The sequence below is a fragment of the Gadus chalcogrammus genome, chromosome 12, assembly GCF_026213295.1.
Source record: "Gadus chalcogrammus isolate NIFS_2021 chromosome 12, NIFS_Gcha_1.0, whole genome shotgun sequence".
Classification (NCBI taxonomy): domain Eukaryota; kingdom Metazoa; phylum Chordata; class Actinopteri; order Gadiformes; family Gadidae; genus Gadus; species Gadus chalcogrammus.
Genome location: NC_079423.1, coordinates 11,668,446 through 11,689,585, shown reverse-complemented (window position 1 = coordinate 11,689,585; position 21,140 = coordinate 11,668,446). Strand labels below are relative to the sequence as shown.

Below are 21,140 nucleotides of genomic sequence, written 5' to 3'. Positions count from 1 at the left end.
TAATTGATTCAGTAGGACTCCTTATCCATGTAAACGATCATTGTGACATCTGAATTCATTAATTATCTGAAATACACTGCGTGTGCGTGTGATGTTAAATGTTTGAACCAAGGTTAACGGTTAAAGTGTCAGAGAATGGGTGGTGATTTTTTGACGTCCTCCCATGATCTGAAGTGAGCGTGCGTGTTTGTGTTGGTGAAAGTTTAAGAAATGTACAACTGTCGGTTCAGCTCTCTGGTGCTCCCTGCTGGCAGTATCACTATACTGTCCTCATGTTTCACAAAAATAGTTTTGAGAGACGTTGTCAGTTTTTGTATGTTGCTTAAATCCTCCAAAGCGGTTGGCAGTAAACATCAGGTCACGGTACGCCACGGTAGGCCACGGAGGCAATGAGCTCGAGTTGAAAAAGAATAAGCTTACAGCACCTGCTATTCCCAGGCGGTCTCCCATCCAAGTACTAACCAGGCCCGACCCTGCTTAGCTTCCAAGATCAGGGCCCCGTTTCCCGAAAGCGCCGTTAGCCTAAGAGGATCGTGAAGTGCGTCGAAAGGGCATCGTAGAGTTTTCACCGCGTTTCCCGAAAGCATCGTGGGGAACGAACGTCTTGAAAACGCTCGTAGCTAACGAGTACTCCAGGGGTGCTCGTAGGTACTCGTAGGACGCTAAGAGCATCGTCAGCTATAGCCTCAGTGGCGACACCATCGGACATTCCGTCTATTGGATGCGTTTATTAAAACGCATTGCGCCTTTATGTTCTTAGTTTGGTAATTAATAAAGATTATTAATTAATTTATTAATAAAGATGTTCAAATGGCCAAAATAAAACGGGACAGTCCAGAAAATGTTTGCGCAGGCAGGGCACTCAAAATGTGTGAGAGAAAGTGGGGGGATTTGTGCAGACTGACATAGGCTACTCATAAAACGTAGCATAAAATAATGTAACAAATAAATTAAAATTAAACAAATTAAAAAAAATAAAAAATAACGAAATTAAAGAAATTAAAAAAATAAGAAAATAAAGAAATACATTTTTTTATAAAAAACAAGCAACGGAGCAGGCAAAAGGCTGGGATATGGTGGGGATTGTTCACTTTGACGGGAATGTTTAGTGACATGAGGGAGGGTGGAGGGGGTTAAAAAAAAGTCTCAATCACTATCCGACGCGCATGAAAACCAGCCGCGTAGTTATGAGGGAGGCCGTCCTCACACCGATCTTCCTCATCGTCATCGTCCTCAACGTCCTCCGGTTCAAGCAATGCCACCCCAGCCTTAGCTGCAATGTTGTGCAACATAGCCGTCACACATATCACGGCGCATGACTTGGCCGGAGAAAACTGGAGCCCTCCGCCTGACTTGTGACTGACTTGCATCTAAAGCGATCCCGATCGTGCGCTCAACGATGCACCGGGCCAGACGGTGGGCTTCGTTGCATTCCTCATCATGGACGTCTCCCGGGTTATTCACAGGTGTGAAGAGGAATTATTTAAGGGGGGAAAATGCCGTGAAACGCACAGTGCATTCAAGATTAGGACTGATATATGTCGGTTTAAGCCTAATCAATTGTGTTTTAATGTCTTTAGCATTCATATAATTGCAGTCTATTTTTTTCGTAGGCTACTCTGCTGTTGTCCTTGATGGGGATATATTTTAACCCTTTTTAACACAATTTTCCTGCGACATTCCTGCGTCTCCCCCTCCTACGGAGCCCATTTCAGCACCGTGTCAGTAGACAGTTACAATCCTACGACGTCGTGAGTGCAGCGAATGCGCGTTCACGTTAAGAGGAGTTTCGGGAAACGCTCCAAAGAAATAGACGATGGATCGCAAGATCCATCGTGAGAATGATCGTACGAGCGTGGATCCATCGTTATCGGGAAACGGGGCCCAGACGAGATCGGGCGTGTTCAGGGTGGTATGGCCGTAAGCAATTAGTGCAGGCGCAAAACCAGGTTTTATACAGTAGCACATAAGGAGTGAGAAAGCTGCTGAGGCTCGACGTTACACTTTTACAAAAACAATCATTAGTTAGATATAAACGGCAGTAATTGATTCAGTAGGACTCCTTATCCATGTAAACGATCATTGTGACATCTGAATTCATTAATTATCTGAAATACACTGCGTGTGCGTGTGATGTTAAATGTTTGAACCAAGGTTAACGGTTAAAGTGTCAGAGAATGGGTGGTGATTTTTTGACGTCCTCCCATGATCTGAAGTGAGCGTGCGTGTTTGTGTTGGTGAAAGTTTAAGAAATGTACAACTGTCGGTTCAGCTCTCTGGTGCTCCCTGCTGGCAGTATCACTATACTGTCCTCATGTTTCACAAAAATAGTTTTGAGAGACGTTGTCAGTTTTTGTATGTTGCTTAAATCCTCCAAAGCGGTTGGCAGTAAACATCAGGTCACGGTACGCCACGGTAGGCCACGGAGGCAATGAGCTCGAGTTGAAAAAGAAAAAGCTTACAGCACCTGGTATTCCCAGGCGGTCTCCCATCCAAGTACTAACCAGGCCCGACCCTGCTTAGCTTCCGAGATCAGACGAGATCGGGCGTGTTCAGGGTGGTATGGCCGTAAGCAATTAGTGCAGGCGCAAAACCAGGTTTTATACAGTAGCACATAAGGAGTGAGAAAGCTGCTGAGGCTCGACGTTACACTCTTACAAAAACAATCATTAGTTAGATATAAACGGCAGTAATTGATTCAGTAGGACTCCTTATCCATGTAAACGATCATTGTGACATCTGAATTCATTAATTATCTGAAATACACTGCGTGTGCGTGTGATGTTAAATGTTTGAACCAAGGTTAACGGTTAAAGTGTCAGAGAATGGGTGGTGATTTTTTGACGTCCTCCCATGATCTGAAGTGAGCGTGCGTGTTTGTGTTGGTGAAAGTTTAAGAAATGTACAACTGTCGGTTCAGCTCTCTGGTGCTCCCTGCTGGCAGTATCACTATACTGTCCTCATGTTTCACAAAAATAGTTTTGAGAGACGTTGTCAGTTTTTGTATGTTGCTTAAATCCTCCAAAGCGGTTGGCAGTAAACATCAGGTCACGGTACGCCACGGTAGGCCACGGAGTCAATGAGCTCGAGTTGAAAAAGAAAAAGCTTACAGCACCTGGTATTCCCAGGCGGTCTCCCATCCAAGTACTAACCAGGCCCGACCCTGCTTAGCTTCCGAGATCAGACGAGATCGGGCGTGTTCAGGGTGGTATGGCCGTAAGCAATTAGTGCAGGCGCAAAACCAGGTTTTATACAGTAGCACATAAGGAGTGAGAAAGCTGCTGAGGCTCGACGTTACACTTTTACAAAAACAATCATTAGTTAGATATAAACGGCAGTAATTGATTCAGTAGGACTCCTTATCCATGTAAACGATCATTGTGACATCTGAATTCATTAATTATCTGAAATACACTGCGTGTGCGTGTGATGTTAAATGTTTGAACCAAGGTTAACGGTTAAAGTGTCAGAGAATGGGTGGTGATTTTTTGACGTCCTCCCATGATCTGAAGTGAGCGTGCGTGTTTGTGTTGGTGAAAGTTTAAGAAATGTACAACTGTCGGTTCAGCTCTCTGGTGCTCCCTGCTGGCAGTATCACTATACTGTCCTCATGTTTCACAAAAACAGTTTTGAGAGACGTTGTCAGTTTTTGTATGTTGCTTAAATCCTCCAAAGCGGTTGGCAGTAAACATCAGGTCACGGTACGCCACGGAGTCAATGAGCTCGAGTTGAAAAAGAAAAAGCTTACAGCACCTGGTATTCCCAGGCGGTCTCCCATCCAAGTACTAACCAGGCCCGACCCTGCTTAGCTTCCGAGATCAGACGAGATCGGGCGTGTTCAGGGTGGTATGGCCGTAAGCAATTAGTGCAGGCGCAAAACCAGGTTTTATACAGTAGCACATAAGGAGTGAGAAAGCTGCTGAGGCTCGACGTTACACTCTTACAAAAACAATCATTAGTTAGATATAAACGGCAGTAATTGATTCAGTAGGACTCCTTATCCATGTAAACGATCATTGTGACATCTGAATTCATTAATTATCTGAAATACACTGCGTGTGCGTGTGATGTTAAATGTTTGAACCAAGGTTAACGGTTAAAGTGTCAGAGAATGGGTGGTGATTTTTTGACGTCCTCCCATGATCTGAAGTGAGCGTGCGTGTTTGTGTTGGTGAAAGTTTAAGAAATGTACAACTGTCGGTTCAGCTCTCTGGTGCTCCCTGCTGGCAGTATCACTATACTGTCCTCATGTTTCACAAAAATAGTTTTGAGAGACGTTGTCAGTTTTTGTATGTTGCTTAAATCCTCCAAAGCGGTTGGCAGTAAACATCAGGTCACGGTACGCCACGGAGTCAATGAGCTCGAGTTGAAAAAGAAAAGCTTACAGCACCTGGTATTCCCAGGCGGTCTCCCATCCAAGTACTAACCAGGCCCGACCCTGCTTAGCTTCCGAGATCAGACGAGATCGGGCGTGTTCAGGGTGGTATGGCCGTAAGCAATTAGTGCAGGCGCAAAACCAGGTTTTATACAGTAGCACATAAGGAGTGAGAAAGCTGCTGAGGCTCGACGTTACACTTTTACAAAAACAATCATTAGTTAGATATAAACGGCAGTAATTGATTCAGTAGGACTCCTTATCCATGTAAACGATCATTGTGACATCTGAATTCATTAATTATCTGAAATACACTGCGTGTGCGTGTGATGTTAAATGTTTGAACCAAGGTTAACGGTTAAAGTGTCAGAGAATGGGTGGTGATTTTTTGACGTCCTCCCATGATCTGAAGTGAGCGTGCGTGTTTGTGTTGGTGAAAGTTTAAGAAATGTACAACTGTCGGTTCAGCTCTCTGGTGCTCCCTGCTGGCAGTATCACTATACTGTCCTCATGTTTCACAAAAATAGTTTTGAGAGACGTTGTCAGTTTTTGTATGTTGCTTAAATCCTCCAAAGCGGTTGGCAGTAAACATCAGGTCACGGTACGCCACGGTAGGCCACGGAGTCAATGAGCTCGAGTTGAAAAAGAAAAAGCTTACAGCACCTGGTATTCCCAGGCGGTCTCCCATCCAAGTACTAACCAGGCCCGACCCTGCTTAGCTTCCGAGATCAGACGAGATCGGGCGTGTTCAGGGTGGTATGGCCGTAAGCAATTAGTGCAGGCGCAAAACCAGGTTTTATACAGTAGCACATAAGGAGTGAGAAAGCTGCTGAGGCTCGACGTTACACTTTACAAAAACAATCATTAGTTAGATATAAACGGCAGTAATTGATTCAGTAGGACTCCTTATCCATGTAAACGATCATTGTGACATCTGAATTCATTAATTATCTGAAATACACTGCGTGTGCGTGTGATGTTAAATGTTTGAACCAAGGTTAACGGTTAAAGTGTCAGAGAATGGGTGGTGATTTTTTGACGTCCTCCCATGATCTGAAGTGAGCGTGCGTGTTTGTGTTGGTGAAAGTTTAAGAAATGTACAACTGTCGGTTCAGCTCTCTGGTGCTCCCTGCTGGCAGTATCACTATACTGTCCTCATGTTTCACAAAAATAGTTTTGAGAGACGTTGTCAGTTTTTGTATGTTGCTTAAATCCTCCAAAGCGGTTGGCAGTAAACATCAGGTCACGGTACGCCACGGTAGGCCACGGAGTCAATGAGCTCGAGTTGAAAAAGAAAAAGCTTACAGCACCTGGTATTCCCAGGCGGTCTCCCATCCAAGTACTAACCAGGCCCGACCCTGCTTAGCTTCCGAGATCAGACGAGATCGGGCGTGTTCAGGGTGGTATGGCCGTAAGCAATTAGTGCAGGCGCAAAACCAGGTTTTATACAGTAGCACATAAGGAGTGAGAAAGCTGCTGAGGCTCGACGTTACACTTTTACAAAAACAATCATTAGTTAGATATAAACGGCAGTAATTGATTCAGTAGGACTCCTTATCCATGTAAACGATCATTGTGACATCTGAATTCATTAATTATCTGAAATACACTGCGTGTGCGTGTGATGTTAAATGTTTGAACCAAGGTTAACGGTTAAAGTGTCAGAGAATGGGTGGTGATTTTTTGACGTCCTCCCATGATCTGAAGTGAGCGTGCGTGTTTGTGTTGGTGAAAGTTTAAGAAATGTACAACTGTCGGTTCAGCTCTCTGGTGCTCCCTGCTGGCAGTATCACTATACTGTCCTCATGTTTCACAAAAATAGTTTTGAGAGACGTTGTCAGTTTTTGTATGTTGCTTAAATCCTCCAAAGCGGTTGGCAGTAAACATCAGGTCACGGTACGCCACGGTAGGCCACGGAGGCAATGAGCTCGAGTTGAAAAAGAAAAAGCTTACAGCACCTGGTATTCCCAGGCGGTCTCCCATCCAAGTACTAACCAGGCCCGACCCTGCTTAGCTTCCGAGATCAGACGAGATCGGGCGTGTTCAGGGTGGTATGGCCGTAAGCAATTAGTGCAGGCGCAAAACCAGGTTTTATACAGTAGCACATAAGGAGTGAGAAAGCTGCTGAGGCTCGACGTTACACTTTTACAAAAACAATCATTAGTTAGATATAAACGGCAGTAATTGATTCAGTAGGACTCCTTATCCATGTAAACGATCATTGTGACATCTGAATTCATTAATTATCTGAAATACACTGCGTGTGCGTGTGATGTTAAATGTTTGAACCAAGGTTAACGGTTAAAGTGTCAGAGAATGGGTGGTGATTTTTTGACGTCCTCCCATGATCTGAAGTGAGCGTGCGTGTTTGTGTTGGTGAAAGTTTAAGAAATGTACAACTGTCGGTTCAGCTCTCTGGTGCTCCCTGCTGGCAGTATCACTATACTGTCCTCATGTTTCACAAAAATAGTTTTGAGAGACGTTGTCAGTTTTTGTATGTTGCTTAAATCCTCCAAAGCGGTTGGCAGTAAACATCAGGTCACGGTACGCCACGGTAGGCCACGGAGTCAATGAGCTCGAGTTGAAAAAGAAAAAGCTTACAGCACCTGGTATTCCCAGGCGGTCTCCCATCCAAGTACTAACCAGGCCCGACCCTGCTTAGCTTCCGAGATCAGACGAGATCGGGCGTGTTCAGGGTGGTATGGCCGTAAGCAATTAGTGCAGGCGCAAAACCAGGTTTTATACAGTAGCACATAAGGAGTGAGAAAGCTGCTGAGGCTCGACGTTACACTCTTACAAAAACAATCATTAGTTAGATATAAACGGCAGTAATTGATTCAGTAGGACTCCTTATCCATGTAAACGATCATTGTGACATCTGAATTCATTAATTATCTGAAATACACTGCGTGTGCGTGTGATGTTAAATGTTTGAACCAAGGTTAACGGTTAAAGTGTCAGAGAATGGGTGGTGATTTTTTGACGTCCTCCCATGATCTGAAGTGAGCGTGCGTGTTTGTGTTGGTGAAAGTTTAAGAAATGTACAACTGTCGGTTCAGCTCTCTGGTGCTCCCTGCTGGCAGTATCACTATACTGTCCTCATGTTTCACAAAAATAGTTTTGAGAGACGTTGTCAGTTTTTGTATGTTGCTTAAATCCTCCAAAGCGGTTGGCAGTAAACATCAGGTCACGGTACGCCACGGTAGGCCACGGAGTCAATGAGCTCGAGTTGAAAAAGAAAAAGCTTACAGCACCTGGTATTCCCAGGCGGTCTCCCATCCAAGTACTAACCAGGCCCGACCCTGCTTAGCTTCCGAGATCAGACGAGATCGGGCGTGTTCAGGGTGGTATGGCCGTAAGCAATTAGTGCAGGCGCAAAACCAGGTTTTATACAGTAGCACATAAGGAGTGAGAAAGCTGCTGAGGCTCGACGTTACACTTTTACAAAAACAATCATTAGTTAGATATAAACGGCAGTAATTGATTCAGTAGGACTCCTTATCCATGTAAACGATCATTGTGACATCTGAATTCATTAATTATCTGAAATACACTGCGTGTGCGTGTGATGTTAAATGTTTGAACCAAGGTTAACGGTTAAAGTGTCAGAGAATGGGTGGTGATTTTTTGACGTCCTCCCATGATCTGAAGTGAGCGTGCGTGTTTGTGTTGGTGAAAGTTTAAGAAATGTACAACTGTCGGTTCAGCTCTCTGGTGCTCCCTGCTGGCAGTATCACTATACTGTCCTCATGTTTCACAAAAATAGTTTTGAGAGACGTTGTCAGTTTTTGTATGTTGCTTAAATCCTCCAAAGCGGTTGGCAGTAAACATCAGGTCACGGTACGCCACGGTAGGCCACGGAGTCAATGAGCTCGAGTTGAAAAAGAAAAAGCTTACAGCACCTGGTATTCCCAGGCGGTCTCCCATCCAAGTACTAACCAGGCCCGACCCTGCTTAGCTTCCGAGATCAGACGAGATCGGGCGTGTTCAGGGTGGTATGGCCGTAAGCAATTAGTGCAGGCGCAAAACCAGGTTTTATACAGTAGCACATAAGGAGTGAGAAAGCTGCTGAGGCTCGACGTTACACTTTTACAAAAACAATCATTAGTTAGATATAAACGGCAGTAATTGATTCAGTAGGACTCCTTATCCATGTAAACGATCATTGTGACATCTGAATTCATTAATTATCTGAAATACACTGCGTGTGCGTGTGATGTTAAATGTTTGAACCAAGGTTAACGGTTAAAGTGTCAGAGAATGGGTGGTGATTTTTTGACGTCCTCCCATGATCTGAAGTGAGCGTGCGTGTTTGTGTTGGTGAAAGTTTAAGAAATGTACAACTGTCGGTTCAGCTCTCTGGTGCTCCCTGCTGGCAGTATCACTATACTGTCCTCATGTTTCACAAAAATAGTTTTGAGAGACGTTGTCAGTTTTTGTATGTTGCTTAAATCCTCCAAAGCGGTTGGCAGTAAACATCAGGTCACGGTACGCCACGGTAGGCCACGGAGGCAATGAGCTCGAGTTGAAAAAGAAAAAGCTTACAGCACCTGGTATTCCCAGGCGGTCTCCCATCCAAGTACTAACCAGGCCCGACCCTGCTTAGCTTCCGAGATCAGACGAGATCGGGCGTGTTCAGGGTGGTATGGCCGTAAGCAATTAGTGCAGGCGCAAAACCAGGTTTTATACAGTAGCACATAAGGAGTGAGAAAGCTGCTGAGGCTCGACGTTACACTTTTACAAAAACAATCATTAGTTAGATATAAACGGCAGTAATTGATTCAGTAGGACTCCTTATCCATGTAAACGATCATTGTGACATCTGAATTCATTAATTATCTGAAATACACTGCGTGTGCGTGTGATGTTAAATGTTTGAACCAAGGTTAACGGTTAAAGTGTCAGAGAATGGGTGGTGATTTTTTGACGTCCTCCCATGATCTGAAGTGAGCGTGCGTGTTTGTGTTGGTGAAAGTTTAAGAAATGTACAACTGTCGGTTCAGCTCTCTGGTGCTCCCTGCTGGCAGTATCACTATACTGTCCTCATGTTTCACAAAAATAGTTTTGAGAGACGTTGTCAGTTTTTGTATGTTGCTTAAATCCTCCAAAGCGGTTGGCAGTAAACATCAGGTCACGGTACGCCACGGTAGGCCACGGAGTCAATGAGCTCGAGTTGAAAAAGAAAAAGCTTACAGCACCTGGTATTCCCAGGCGGTCTCCCATCCAAGTACTAACCAGGCCCGACCCTGCTTAGCTTCCGAGATCAGACGAGATCGGGCGTGTTCAGGGTGGTATGGCCGTAAGCAATTAGTGCAGGCGCAAAACCAGGTTTTATACAGTAGCACATAAGGAGTGAGAAAGCTGCTGAGGCTCGACGTTACACTCTTACAAAAACAATCATTAGTTAGATATAAACGGCAGTAATTGATTCAGTAGGACTCCTTATCCATGTAAACGATCATTGTGACATCTGAATTCATTAATTATCTGAAATACACTGCGTGTGCGTGTGATGTTAAATGTTTGAACCAAGGTTAACGGTTAAAGTGTCAGAGAATGGGTGGTGATTTTTTGACGTCCTCCCATGATCTGAAGTGAGCGTGCGTGTTTGTGTTGGTGAAAGTTTAAGAAATGTACAACTGTCGGTTCAGCTCTCTGGTGCTCCCTGCTGGCAGTATCACTATACTGTCCTCATGTTTCACAAAAATAGTTTTGAGAGACGTTGTCAGTTTTTGTATGTTGCTTAAATCCTCCAAAGCGGTTGGCAGTAAACATCAGGTCACGGTACGCCACGGTAGGCCACGGAGTCAATGAGCTCGAGTTGAAAAAGAAAAAGCTTACAGCACCTGGTATTCCCAGGCGGTCTCCCATCCAAGTACTAACCAGGCCCGACCCTGCTTAGCTTCCGAGATCAGACGAGATCGGGCGTGTTCAGGGTGGTATGGCCGTAAGCAATTAGTGCAGGCGCAAAACCAGGTTTTATACAGTAGCACATAAGGAGTGAGAAAGCTGCTGAGGCTCGACGTTACACTCTTACAAAAACAATCATTAGTTAGATATAAACGGCAGTAATTGATTCAGTAGGACTCCTTATCCATGTAAACGATCATTGTGACATCTGAATTCATTAATTATCTGAAATACACTGCGTGTGCGTGTGATGTTAAATGTTTGAACCAAGGTTAACGGTTAAAGTGTCAGAGAATGGGTGGTGATTTTTTGACGTCCTCCCATGATCTGAAGTGAGCGTGCGTGTTTGTGTTGGTGAAAGTTTAAGAAATGTACAACTGTCGGTTCAGCTCTCTGGTGCTCCCTGCTGGCAGTATCACTATACTGTCCTCATGTTTCACAAAAATAGTTTTGAGAGACGTTGTCAGTTTTTGTATGTTGCTTAAATCCTCCAAAGCGGTTGGCAGTAAACATCAGGTCACGGTACGCCACGGTAGGCCACGGAGGCAATGAGCTCGAGTTGAAAAAGAAAATGCTTACAGCACCTGTTATTCCCAGGCGGTCTCCCATCCAAGTACTAACCAGGCCCGACCCTGCTTAGCTTCCGAGATCAGACGAGATCGGGCGTGTTTTTTTTTTTTTTTTTTTTTTTTTTTAATTATTTCTAAAATTCCGTATTTACAGTAATTTACAATCTTTTTACGGTCATAACCAACACAGTATGACACACAGAAGACATACAGACAGTTGATAATCACAAATGTACGCAACAATCATATAGGAGAGGTGTAACCCTAATCATACACAACAAACACTTATGCGTCGGAGTGGTCTGCCAGGTCTTAACAAGCAGGAAAAACAATGCCCACACTACACACTAAAATCCTAACGTCCCTGACTTCCGTTACCATGACTAAAGTGCTGTTCCTAACAAATACTTGTGAAAATCCTCCCCTTCCCATCATTCAGAACCTCCTTCACATTCCCAACCACATCCTCCTTTACAAGTATTGCCACACCACACGATCTGCCAGTCCCACAATTGACGAATAACAGTCCCCATCCATTTCTCCTTGATTTCTTCTGGCATTTTATGCCTGTGTCCAGTTTGTTTCCTGCAGCACTAAATATCGGATTTAAAATTGATTAACACCTCATCAAACTTCGCCATATTGTTAAGACCGTTGATATTAATTGTATGTGAGTGTGACCATTGAAATCAAAAGACACAGAGTGGGTATTACTGTTAAATCTTTTCTTTTTTTTTACGTTACCCCTTTCTTTTTCAAGTTCCTCTGTTCCTCATCGGAATCAACCCCTCTCCTGCGTTGACCCTGGGCGCCCTCTCCCTACAACACCCAACGGCCTCATTCCCAGACTTATTCTCCCTCTCCCTTCCATCAGCCAGTGTGGGGGGGGAAATTATAGGCGCCCATACCACGCCAATGAGACGCGTCGGCTGTAGCCTCAATAGTCACAGCACAAGACCCCCAGGCTGCATCTTCCTCTACTGTAGGCCACCACGGGCGCCTGTAAAGAGAGGAGCCCCGCTTGAGAGCTCCTGCCCCCCCCCAACCCTGTGCCCCCATCTCCCCCTGATGCCGGTGCCATTGACACAACCAAATCCACTTCTAGGCTAAGCCCCCGTGCCATGTCCCGCCTCGTTTCCCAACTGTCCAGACCCCCGCGGCACCTTGGCTACGCCCTCCGCTGGTGTAGGGTGCCCAGATGCCGGTAGAGAGGAAAGCTCTCTTGAGAGCTTTGCCCCCCGGGCAACCCCATGCCCCCCCACACCCGGGTCCTTCAGCACAACCTGTAGCTGACTGTCCAAGACTGTCTCCCCGTCAGACAGCTCCCCGTGCTCCATCTCCTCTTCCGCACTCTCTTCCCCTCCACTTTCCTCACTCTCCAACGATAAGCCTTGAGTCTGGGTCAACTGAGAGGGCACCCCCTCCCACCTGCTCCTCCTACACACACAATTTCCCTTTCTATTACACACTCTCTGCATTTAATCACAGCCACACACTCCCTTGCATAGTGTCCCTGCTTCCCGCACTTCCGACAGAGGAAGTCAGGACAGTTCCCTCACTATATGTCCAGGCTGGATGCACAATCTACACACCTTTTAATTGTTCTGTCATGGATGACTCGGAAATATTCAGCACCCTTTCAGTGTCCAAACGTGTTGAGACCAAGGCAAGGACACCGTACTGTTCCTGTTAAACTTCACACTTAACAAAACCGTGTACCCTCACATATGGATCACTGACCCAGGGGCCACGTTCCTTCCTTGCAATCGGCGAAACTGCCTCCACACCCACAGTCCGCAAGCTTCTTCAGCAATCTCCTCATCCGTAATGGAGCACTGGTAGAACCTCTAAAGGGACACAACAAACCATGCTCGTCTTGCAGCAGTGCGTTTTATGCACAACGATGGGGTCCCCCTTAAGCATAAAAACCATCCAAAATCGCCTCTTCACTTGTCCCTTTGTGGGGGTGATTCATCGTTACTTCATATTGGTTTCAATGAGAGGTAGCGACAGGTCCCAAGAACCAATCCACATACACTCTGCATCGCCCTTAGCATCTCCATCATCGGGATTTTCTCCTCTCCCACAAGCTCCACAGCCACAGACAACTCCCTGCAGTAGCTCGGGCCACCATCCGCAACCTTGTCCTCCTTCTCTCTTGTTGCTCTCTCCGCAGTCACCGGTCTCCCGCCTAGTACGTCCTCCGATGTCCTCTTCGCCACACAACCACCATCCGTCACCGCAGCAGGAGCCGTGTTCCGTTCCATGCCGTCTTCCATTCGAGTTTTCGAAACCGCGTGAGACATCGAAAAAAAACCGAACTAAAGTATACTAATACTCCCCCAAACAGCAAGCTGTCGGGGGAATAAACGACTAGACGCAAAACTAACCAAAAAAATATCTATAAATACTTGATTTACCACCAAAAGAATCCTCGCTCCAACACCGTCCTCCTCTCACCACTCAAGCACACCAAACACTTCCTCAATGGGCGTATCACTTCCTCAATGGGCGTGTTTTTTTTTTTTTTTGGTGACACCCGTCACTACTTACAGCAACCTGGGCTTCTGAGGAGGTCTCCCATCCAAGTACTATCCAGGCCCGACCCAGCTTAGCTTCCGAGATCAGACGAGATCGGGCGTGTTCAGGGTGGTATGGCCGTAATCAAGTGCAGGCGCAAAACCAGGTTTTATACAGTAGCACATAAGGAGTGAGAAAGCTGCTGAGGCTCGACGTTACACTTTTACAAAAACAATCATTAGTTAGATATAAACGGCAGTAATTGATTCAGTAGGACTCCTTATCCATGTAAACGATCATTGTGACATCTGAATTCATTAATTATCTGAAATACACTGCGTGTGCGTGTGATGTTAAATGTTTGAACCAAGGTTAACGGTTAAAGTGTCAGAGAATGGGTGGTGATTTTTTGACGTCCTCCCATGATCTGAAGTGAGCGTGCGTGTTTGTGTTGGTGAAAGTTTAAGAAATGTACAACTGTCGGTTCAGCTCTCTGGTGCTCCCTGCTGGCAGTATCACTATACTGTCCTCATGTTTCACAAAAATAGTTTTGAGAGACGTTGTCAGTTTTTGTATGTTGCTTAAATCCTCCAAAGCGGTTGGCAGTAAACATCAGGTCACGGTACGCCACGGTAGGCCACGGAGTCAATGAGCTCGAGTTGAAAAAGAAAAAGCTTACAGCACCTGGTATTCCCAGGCGGTCTCCCATCCAAGTACTAACCAGGCCCGACCCTGCTTAGCTTCCGAGATCAGACGAGATCGGGCGTGTTCAGGGTGGTACGGCCATACGCAATTAGTGCAGGCGCAAAACCAGGTTTTATACAGTAGCACATAAGGAGTGAGAAAGCTGCTGAGGCTCGACGTTACACTTTTACAAAAACAATCATTAGTTAGATATAAACGGCAGTAATTGATTCAGTAGGACTCCTTATCCATGTAAACGATCATTGTGACATCTGAATTCATTAATTATCTGAAATACACTGCGTGTGCGTGTGATGTTAAATGTTTGAACCAAGGTTAACGGTTAAAGTGTCAGAGAATGGGTGGTGATTTTTTGACGTCCTCCCATGATCTGAAGTGAGCGTGCGTGTTTGTGTTGGTGAAAGTTTAAGAAATGTACAACTGTCGGTTCAGCTCTCTGGTGCTCCCTGCTGGCAGTATCACTATACTGTCCTCATGTTTCACAAAAATAGTTTTGAGAGACGTTGTCAGTTTTTGTATGTTGCTTAAATCCTCCAAAGCGGTTGGCAGTAAACATCAGGTCACGGTACGCCACGGTAGGCCACCGAGTCAATGAGCTCGAGTTGAAAAAGAAAAAGCTTACAGCACCTGGTATTCCCAGGCGGTCTCCCATCCAAGTACTAACCAGGCCCGACCCTGCTTAGCTTCCGAGATCAGACGAGATCGGGCGTGTTCAGGGTGGTATGGCCGTAAGCAATTAGTGCAGGCGCAAAACCAGGTTTTATACAGTAGCACATAAGGAGTGAGAAAGCTGCTGAGGCTCGACGTTACACTTTTACAAAAACAATCATTAGTTAGATATAAACGGCAGTAATTGATTCAGTAGGACTCCTTATCCATGTAAACGATCATTGTGACATCTGAATTCATTAATTATCTGAAATACACTGCGTGTGCGTGTGATGTTAAATGTTTGAACCAAGGTTAACGGTTAAAGTGTCAGAGAATGGGTGGTGATTTTTTGACGTCCTCCCATGATCTGAAGTGAGCGTGCGTGTTTGTGTTGGTGAAAGTTTAAGAAATGTACAACTGTCGGTTCAGCTCTCTGGTGCTCCCTGCTGGCAGTATCACTATACTGTCCTCATGTTTCACAAAAATAGTTTTGAGAGACGTTGTCAGTTTTTGTATGTTGCTTAAATCCTCCAAAGCGGTTGGCAGTAAACATCAGGTCACGGTACGCCACGGTAGGCCACGGAGGCAATGAGCTCGAGTTGAAAAAGAAAAAGCTTACAGCACCTGGTATTCCCAGGCGGTCTCCCATCCAAGTACTAACCAGGCCCGACCCTGCTTAGCTTCCGAGATCAGACGAGATCGGGCGTGTTCAGGGTGGTATGGCCGTAAGCAATTAGTGCAGGCGCAAAACCAGGTTTTATACAGTAGCACATAAGGAGTGAGAAAGCTGCTGAGGCTCGACGTTACACTTTTACAAAAACAATCATTAGTTAGATATAAACGGCAGTAATTGATTCAGTAGGACTCCTTATCCATGTAAACGATCATTGTGACATCTGAATTCATTAATTATCTGAAATACACTGCGTGTGCGTGTGATGTTAAATGTTTGAACCAAGGTTAACGGTTAAAGTGTCAGAGAATGGGTGGTGATTTTTTGACGTCCTCCCATGATCTGAAGTGAGCGTGCGTGTTTGTGTTGGTGAAAGTTTAAGAAATGTACAACTGTCGGTTCAGCTCTCTGGTGCTCCCTGCTGGCAGTATCACTATACTGTCCTCATGTTTCACAAAAATAGTTTTGAGAGACGTTGTCAGTTTTTGTATGTTGCTTAAATCCTCCAAAGCGGTTGGCAGTAAACATCAGGTCACGGTACGCCACGGTAGGCCACGGAGGCAATGAGCTCGAGTTGAAAAAGAAAAAGCTTACAGCACCTGGTATTCCCAGGCGGTCTCCCATCCAAGTACTAACCAGGCCCGACCCTGCTTAGCTTCCGAGATCAGACGAGATCGGGCGTGTTCAGGGTGGTATGGCCGTAAGCAATTAGTGCAGGCGCAAAACCAGGTTTTATACAGTAGCACATAAGGAGTGAGAAAGCTGCTGAGGCTCGACGTTACACTTTTACAAAAACAATCATTAGTTAGATATAAACGGCAGTAATTGATTCAGTAGGACTCCTTATCCATGTAAACGATCATTGTGACATCTGAATTCATTAATTATCTGAAATACACTGCGTGTGCGTGTGATGTTAAATGTTTGAACCAAGGTTAACGGTTAAAGTGTCAGAGAATGGGTGGTGATTTTTTGACGTCCTCCCATGATCTGAAGTGAGCGTGCGTGTTTGTGTTGGTGAAAGTTTAAGAAATGTACAACTGTCGGTTCAGCTCTCTGGTGCTCCCTGCTGGCAGTATCACTATACTGTCCTCATGTTTCACAAAAATAGTTTTGAGAGACGTTGTCAGTTTTTGTATGTTGCTTAAATCCTCCAAAGCGGTTGGCAGTAAACATCAGGTCACGGTACGCCACGGTAGGCCACGGAGGCAATGAGCTCGAGTTGAAAAAGAAAAAGCTTACAGCACCTGGTATTCCCAGGCGGTCTCCCATCCAAGTACTAACCAGGCCCGACCCTGCTTAGCTTCCGAGATCAGACGAGATCGGGCGTGTTCAGGGTGGTATGGCCGTAAGCAATTAGTGCAGGCGCAAAACCAGGTTTTATACAGTAGCACATAAGGAGTGAGAAAGCTGCTGAGGCTCGACGTTACACTTTTACAAAAACAATCATTAGTTAGATATAAACGGCAGTAATTGATTCAGTAGGACTCCTTATCCATGTAAACGATCATTGTGACATCTGAATTCATTAATTATCTGAAATACACTGCGTGTGCGTGTGATGTTAAATGTTTGAACCAAGGTTAACGGTTAAAGTGTCAGAGAATGGGTGGTGATTTTTTGACGTCCTCCCATGATCTGAAGTGAGCGTGCGTGTTTGTGTTGGTGAAAGTTTAAGAAATGTACAACTGTCGGTTCAGCTCTCTGGTGCTCCCTGCTGGCAGTATCACTATACTGTCCTCATGTTTCACAAAAATAGTTTTGAGAGACGTTGTCAGTTTTTGTATGTTGCTTAAATCCTCCAAAGCGGTTGGCAGTAAACATCAGGTCACGGTACGCCACGGTAGGCCACGGAGGCAATGAGCTCGAGTTGAAAAAGAAAAAGCTTACAGCACCTGGTATTCCCAGGCGGTCTCCCATCCAAGTACTAACCAGGCCCGACCCTGCTTAGCTTCCGAGATCAGACGAGATCGGGCGTGTTCAGGGTGGTATGGCCGTAAGCAATTAGTGCAGGCGCAAAACCAGGTTTTATACAGTAGCACATAAGGAGTGAGAAAGCTGCTGAGGCTCGACGTTACACTCTTACAAAAACAATCATTAGTTAGATATAAACGGCAGTAATTGATTCAGTAGGACTCCTTATCCATGTAAACGATCATTGTGACATCTGAATTCATTAATTATCTGAAATACACTGCGTGTGCGTGTGATGTTAAATGTTTGAACCAAGGTTAACGGTTAAAGTGTCAGAGAATGGGTGGTGATTTTTTGACGTCCTCCCATGATCTGAAGTGAGCGTGCGTGTTTGTGTTGGTGAAAGTTTAAGAAATGTACAACTGTCGGTTCAGCTCTCTGGTGCTCCCTGCTGGCAGTATCACTATACTGTCCTCATGTTTCACAAAAATAGTTTTGAGAGACGTTGTCAGTTTTTGTATGTTGCTTAAATCCTCCAAAGCGGTTGGCAGTAAACATCAGGTCACGGTACGCCACGGTAGGCCACGGAGGCAATGAGCTCGAGTTGAAAAAGAAAAAGCTTACAGCACCTGGTATTCCCAGGCGGTCTCCCATCCAAGTACTAACCAGGCCCGACCCTGCTTAGCTTCCGAGATCAGACGAGATCGGGCGTGTTCAGGGTGGTATGGCCGTAAGCAATTAGTGCAGGCGCAAAACCAGGTTTTATACAGTAGCACATAAGGAGTGAGAAAGCTGCTGAGGCTCGACGTTACACTTTTACAAAAACAATCATTAGTTAGATATAAACGGCAGTAATTGATTCAGTAGGACTCCTTATCCATGTAAACGATCATTGTGACATCTGAATTCATTAATTATCTGAAATACACTGCGTGTGCGTGTGATGTTAAATGTTTGAACCAAGGTTAACGGTTAAAGTGTCAGAGAATGGGTGGTGATTTTTTGACGTCCTCCCATGATCTGAAGTGAGCGTGCGTGTTTGTGTTGGTGAAAGTTTAAGAAATGTACAACTGTCGGTTCAGCTCTCTGGTGCTCCCTGCTGGCAGTATCACTATACTGTCCTCATGTTTCACAAAAATAGTTTTGAGAGACGTTGTCAGTTTTTGTATGTTGCTTAAATCCTCCAAAGCGGTTGGCAGTAAACATCAGGTCACGGTACGCCACGTTAGGCCACGGAGTCAATGAGCTCGAGTTGAAAAAGAAAAAGCTTACAGCACCTGGTATTCCCAGGCGGTCTCCCATCCAAGTACTAACCAGGCCCGACCCTGCTTAGCTTCCGAGATCAGACGAGATCGGGCGTGTTCAGGGTGGTATGGCCGTAAGCAATTAGTGCAGGCGCAAAACCAGGTTTTATACAGTAGCACATAAGGAGTGAGAAAGCTGCTGAGGCTCGACGTTACACTTTACAAAAACAATCATTAGTTAGATATAAACGGCAGTAATTGATTCAGTAGGACTCCTTATCCATGTAAACGATCATTGTGACATCTGAATTCATTAATTATCTGAAATACACTGCGTGTGCGTGTGATGTTAAATGTTTGAACCAAGGTTAACGGTTAAAGTGTCAGAGAATGGGTGGTGATTTTTTGACGTCCTCCCATGATCTGAAGTGAGCGTGCGTGTTTGTGTTGGTGAAAGTTTAAGAAATGTACAACTGTCGGTTTCAGCTCTCTGGTGCTCCCTGCTGGCAGTATCACTATACTGTCCTCATGTTTCACAAAAATAGTTTTGAGAGACGTTGTCAGTTTTGTATGTTGCTTAAATCCTCCAAAGCGGTTGGCAGTAAACATCAGGTCACGGTACGCCACGGAGTCAATGAGCTCGAGTTGAAAAAGAAAAAGCTTACAGCACCTGGTATTCCCAGGCGGTCTCCCATCCAAGTACTAACCAGGCCCGACCCTGCTTAGCTTCCGAGATCAGACGAGATCGGGCGTGTTCAGGGTGGTATGGCCGTAAGCAATTAGTGCAGGCGCAAAAACCAGGTTTTATACAGTAGCACATAAGGAGTGAGAAAGCTGCTGAGGCTTCGACGTTACACTCTTACAAAAACAATCATTAGTTAGATATAAACGGCAGTAATTGATTCAGTAGGACTCCTTATCCATGTAAACGATCATTGTGACATCTGAATTCATTAATTATCTGAAATACACTGCGTGTGCGTGTGATGTTAAATGTTTGAACCAAGGTTAACGGTTAAAGTGTCAGAGAATGGGTGGTGATTTTTTGACGTCCTCCCATGATCTGAAGTGAGCGTGCGTGTTTGTGTTGGTGAAAGTTTAAGAAATGTACAACTGTCGGTTCAGCTCTCTGGTGCTCCCTGCTGGCAGTATCACTATACTGTCCTCATGTTTCACAAAAATAGTTTTGAGAGACGTTGTCAGTTTTGTATGTTGCTTAAATCCTCCAAAGCGGTTGGCAGTAACATCAGGTCACGGTACGCCACGGAGTCAATGAGCTCGAGTTGAAAAAGAAAAAGCTTACAGCACCTGGTATTCCCAGGCGGTCTCCCATCCAAGTACTAACCAGGCCCGACCCTGCTTAGCTTCCGAGATCAGACGAGATCGGGCGTGTTCAGGGTGGTATGGCCGTAAGCAATTAGTGCAGGCGCAAAACCAGGTTTTATACAGTAGCACATAAGGAGTGAGAAAGCTGCTGAGGCTCGACGTTACACTTTACAAAAACAATCATTAGTTAGATATAAACGGCAGTAATTGATTCAGTAGGACTCCTTATCCATGTAAACGATCATTGTGACATCTGAATTCATTAATTATCTGAAATACACTGCGTGTGCGTGTGATGTTAAATGTTTGAACCAAGGTTAACGGTTAAAGTGTCAGAGAATGGGTGGTGATTTTTGACGTCCTCCATGATCTGAAGTGAGCGTGCGTGTTTGTGTTGGTGAAAGTTTAAGAAATGTACAACTGTCGGTTCAGCTCTCTGGTGCTCCCTGCTGGCAGTATCACTATACTGTCCTCATGTTTCACAAAAATAGTTTTGAGAGACGTTGTCAGTTTTTGTATGTTGCTTAATCCTCCAAAGCGGTTGGCAGTAACATCAGGTCACGGTACGCACGGTAGGCCACGGAGTCAATGAGCTCGAGTTGAAAAGAAAAAGCTACAGCACCTAGGTATTCCCAGGCGTCTCCCATCCAAGTACTAACCATGCCCACCCTGCGTAGCTCCGAGTTTCAGACGAAATCGGTCGTGTTCAGGGTGGTATTGCCGTAGCAAATAGGGCAAGGCCGCAAAAACCAGGTTTTATACAGTAGCAACATAAGAGTGAGAAAGCTGCTGCGGCTCGACTTCCACTTTTACAAAACAATCCTTAGTTAGATATAAACGGCAGTAATTGAGTCAGTATGAACCCTTATCCATGTAATATCATTGTGCCTCTGAATTCATTAATTACTGAAATACACTGCGTGTGGCTTGTGGATGTAAATGTTTGAACCAAGGTACGGTTTTTTAAAGTGTCAGAGGAATGGTGGGATTTTTTTGACGTCCTCCCATGATCTGAAGTGAGCTGCGTGTTTGTGTTGGTGAAAGTTGAAGAAATGTACATCTGTCGGTTCAGCTCTCTGGTGCTCCCTGCTGGCAGTATCACTATACGTTCCCTCATGTTTCACAAAAACAGTTTTTGAGAGACGTTGTCAGTTTTTGTATGTTGCTTAAATCCTCACAAAGCGGTTGGCAGTAAACATCAGGTCACGGTACACCCACGGAGTCAATGAGCTCGAGTTAAAAAGAAAAAGCTT

The 21,140-nt window shown here is 45.1% G+C and overlaps 24 non-coding genes across 24 annotated transcripts; all 24 read right to left on the bottom strand.

Moving 5' to 3' along the window:
- Positions 1-2,455: 2,455 nt before the first annotated feature.
- On the bottom strand, positions 2,456-2,574 carry LOC130399085 (5S ribosomal RNA). Its single transcript, XR_008901617.1, has one exon. It is a non-coding gene; the product is annotated as a 5S ribosomal RNA (ribosomal RNA).
- A 529-nt stretch (positions 2,575-3,103) lies between these two features.
- Positions 3,104-3,222, bottom strand: LOC130399084 (5S ribosomal RNA). Its single transcript, XR_008901616.1, has one exon. It is a non-coding gene; the product is annotated as a 5S ribosomal RNA (ribosomal RNA).
- A 519-nt stretch (positions 3,223-3,741) lies between these two features.
- On the bottom strand, positions 3,742-3,860 carry LOC130399083 (5S ribosomal RNA). Its single transcript, XR_008901615.1, has one exon. It is a non-coding gene; the product is annotated as a 5S ribosomal RNA (ribosomal RNA).
- Positions 3,861-4,378: 518 nt separating this feature from the next.
- Positions 4,379-4,497, bottom strand: LOC130399082 (5S ribosomal RNA). The gene has a single exon (XR_008901614.1). It is a non-coding gene; the product is annotated as a 5S ribosomal RNA (ribosomal RNA).
- Positions 4,498-5,026: 529 nt separating this feature from the next.
- Positions 5,027-5,145, bottom strand: LOC130399081 (5S ribosomal RNA). The gene has a single exon (XR_008901613.1). It is a non-coding gene; the product is annotated as a 5S ribosomal RNA (ribosomal RNA).
- A 528-nt stretch (positions 5,146-5,673) lies between these two features.
- On the bottom strand, positions 5,674-5,792 carry LOC130399080 (5S ribosomal RNA). The gene has a single exon (XR_008901612.1). It is a non-coding gene; the product is annotated as a 5S ribosomal RNA (ribosomal RNA).
- Positions 5,793-6,321: 529 nt separating this feature from the next.
- LOC130399079 (5S ribosomal RNA) lies at positions 6,322-6,440 on the bottom strand. The gene has a single exon (XR_008901611.1). It is a non-coding gene; the product is annotated as a 5S ribosomal RNA (ribosomal RNA).
- Positions 6,441-6,969: 529 nt separating this feature from the next.
- LOC130399077 (5S ribosomal RNA) lies at positions 6,970-7,088 on the bottom strand. The gene has a single exon (XR_008901609.1). It is a non-coding gene; the product is annotated as a 5S ribosomal RNA (ribosomal RNA).
- Positions 7,089-7,617: 529 nt separating this feature from the next.
- Positions 7,618-7,736, bottom strand: LOC130399076 (5S ribosomal RNA). Its single transcript, XR_008901608.1, has one exon. It is a non-coding gene; the product is annotated as a 5S ribosomal RNA (ribosomal RNA).
- A 529-nt stretch (positions 7,737-8,265) lies between these two features.
- On the bottom strand, positions 8,266-8,384 carry LOC130399075 (5S ribosomal RNA). Its single transcript, XR_008901607.1, has one exon. It is a non-coding gene; the product is annotated as a 5S ribosomal RNA (ribosomal RNA).
- Positions 8,385-8,913: 529 nt separating this feature from the next.
- LOC130399074 (5S ribosomal RNA) lies at positions 8,914-9,032 on the bottom strand. The gene has a single exon (XR_008901606.1). It is a non-coding gene; the product is annotated as a 5S ribosomal RNA (ribosomal RNA).
- A 529-nt stretch (positions 9,033-9,561) lies between these two features.
- LOC130399072 (5S ribosomal RNA) lies at positions 9,562-9,680 on the bottom strand. Its single transcript, XR_008901605.1, has one exon. It is a non-coding gene; the product is annotated as a 5S ribosomal RNA (ribosomal RNA).
- Positions 9,681-10,209: 529 nt separating this feature from the next.
- On the bottom strand, positions 10,210-10,328 carry LOC130399071 (5S ribosomal RNA). The gene has a single exon (XR_008901604.1). It is a non-coding gene; the product is annotated as a 5S ribosomal RNA (ribosomal RNA).
- A 3,072-nt stretch (positions 10,329-13,400) lies between these two features.
- On the bottom strand, positions 13,401-13,520 carry LOC130395480 (5S ribosomal RNA). The gene has a single exon (XR_008898532.1). It is a non-coding gene; the product is annotated as a 5S ribosomal RNA (ribosomal RNA).
- Positions 13,521-14,046: 526 nt separating this feature from the next.
- Positions 14,047-14,165, bottom strand: LOC130394312 (5S ribosomal RNA). The gene has a single exon (XR_008897483.1). It is a non-coding gene; the product is annotated as a 5S ribosomal RNA (ribosomal RNA).
- A 529-nt stretch (positions 14,166-14,694) lies between these two features.
- On the bottom strand, positions 14,695-14,813 carry LOC130399070 (5S ribosomal RNA). The gene has a single exon (XR_008901603.1). It is a non-coding gene; the product is annotated as a 5S ribosomal RNA (ribosomal RNA).
- Positions 14,814-15,342: 529 nt separating this feature from the next.
- LOC130399069 (5S ribosomal RNA) lies at positions 15,343-15,461 on the bottom strand. Its single transcript, XR_008901602.1, has one exon. It is a non-coding gene; the product is annotated as a 5S ribosomal RNA (ribosomal RNA).
- A 529-nt stretch (positions 15,462-15,990) lies between these two features.
- LOC130399068 (5S ribosomal RNA) lies at positions 15,991-16,109 on the bottom strand. Its single transcript, XR_008901601.1, has one exon. It is a non-coding gene; the product is annotated as a 5S ribosomal RNA (ribosomal RNA).
- Positions 16,110-16,638: 529 nt separating this feature from the next.
- On the bottom strand, positions 16,639-16,757 carry LOC130399067 (5S ribosomal RNA). The gene has a single exon (XR_008901600.1). It is a non-coding gene; the product is annotated as a 5S ribosomal RNA (ribosomal RNA).
- Positions 16,758-17,286: 529 nt separating this feature from the next.
- Positions 17,287-17,405, bottom strand: LOC130399065 (5S ribosomal RNA). Its single transcript, XR_008901598.1, has one exon. It is a non-coding gene; the product is annotated as a 5S ribosomal RNA (ribosomal RNA).
- Positions 17,406-17,934: 529 nt separating this feature from the next.
- Positions 17,935-18,053, bottom strand: LOC130399064 (5S ribosomal RNA). Its single transcript, XR_008901597.1, has one exon. It is a non-coding gene; the product is annotated as a 5S ribosomal RNA (ribosomal RNA).
- A 529-nt stretch (positions 18,054-18,582) lies between these two features.
- On the bottom strand, positions 18,583-18,701 carry LOC130399063 (5S ribosomal RNA). The gene has a single exon (XR_008901596.1). It is a non-coding gene; the product is annotated as a 5S ribosomal RNA (ribosomal RNA).
- Positions 18,702-19,219: 518 nt separating this feature from the next.
- Positions 19,220-19,338, bottom strand: LOC130399062 (5S ribosomal RNA). Its single transcript, XR_008901595.1, has one exon. It is a non-coding gene; the product is annotated as a 5S ribosomal RNA (ribosomal RNA).
- A 519-nt stretch (positions 19,339-19,857) lies between these two features.
- LOC130399061 (5S ribosomal RNA) lies at positions 19,858-19,976 on the bottom strand. The gene has a single exon (XR_008901594.1). It is a non-coding gene; the product is annotated as a 5S ribosomal RNA (ribosomal RNA).
- Between the last annotated feature and the right edge of the window lie 1,164 nt (positions 19,977-21,140).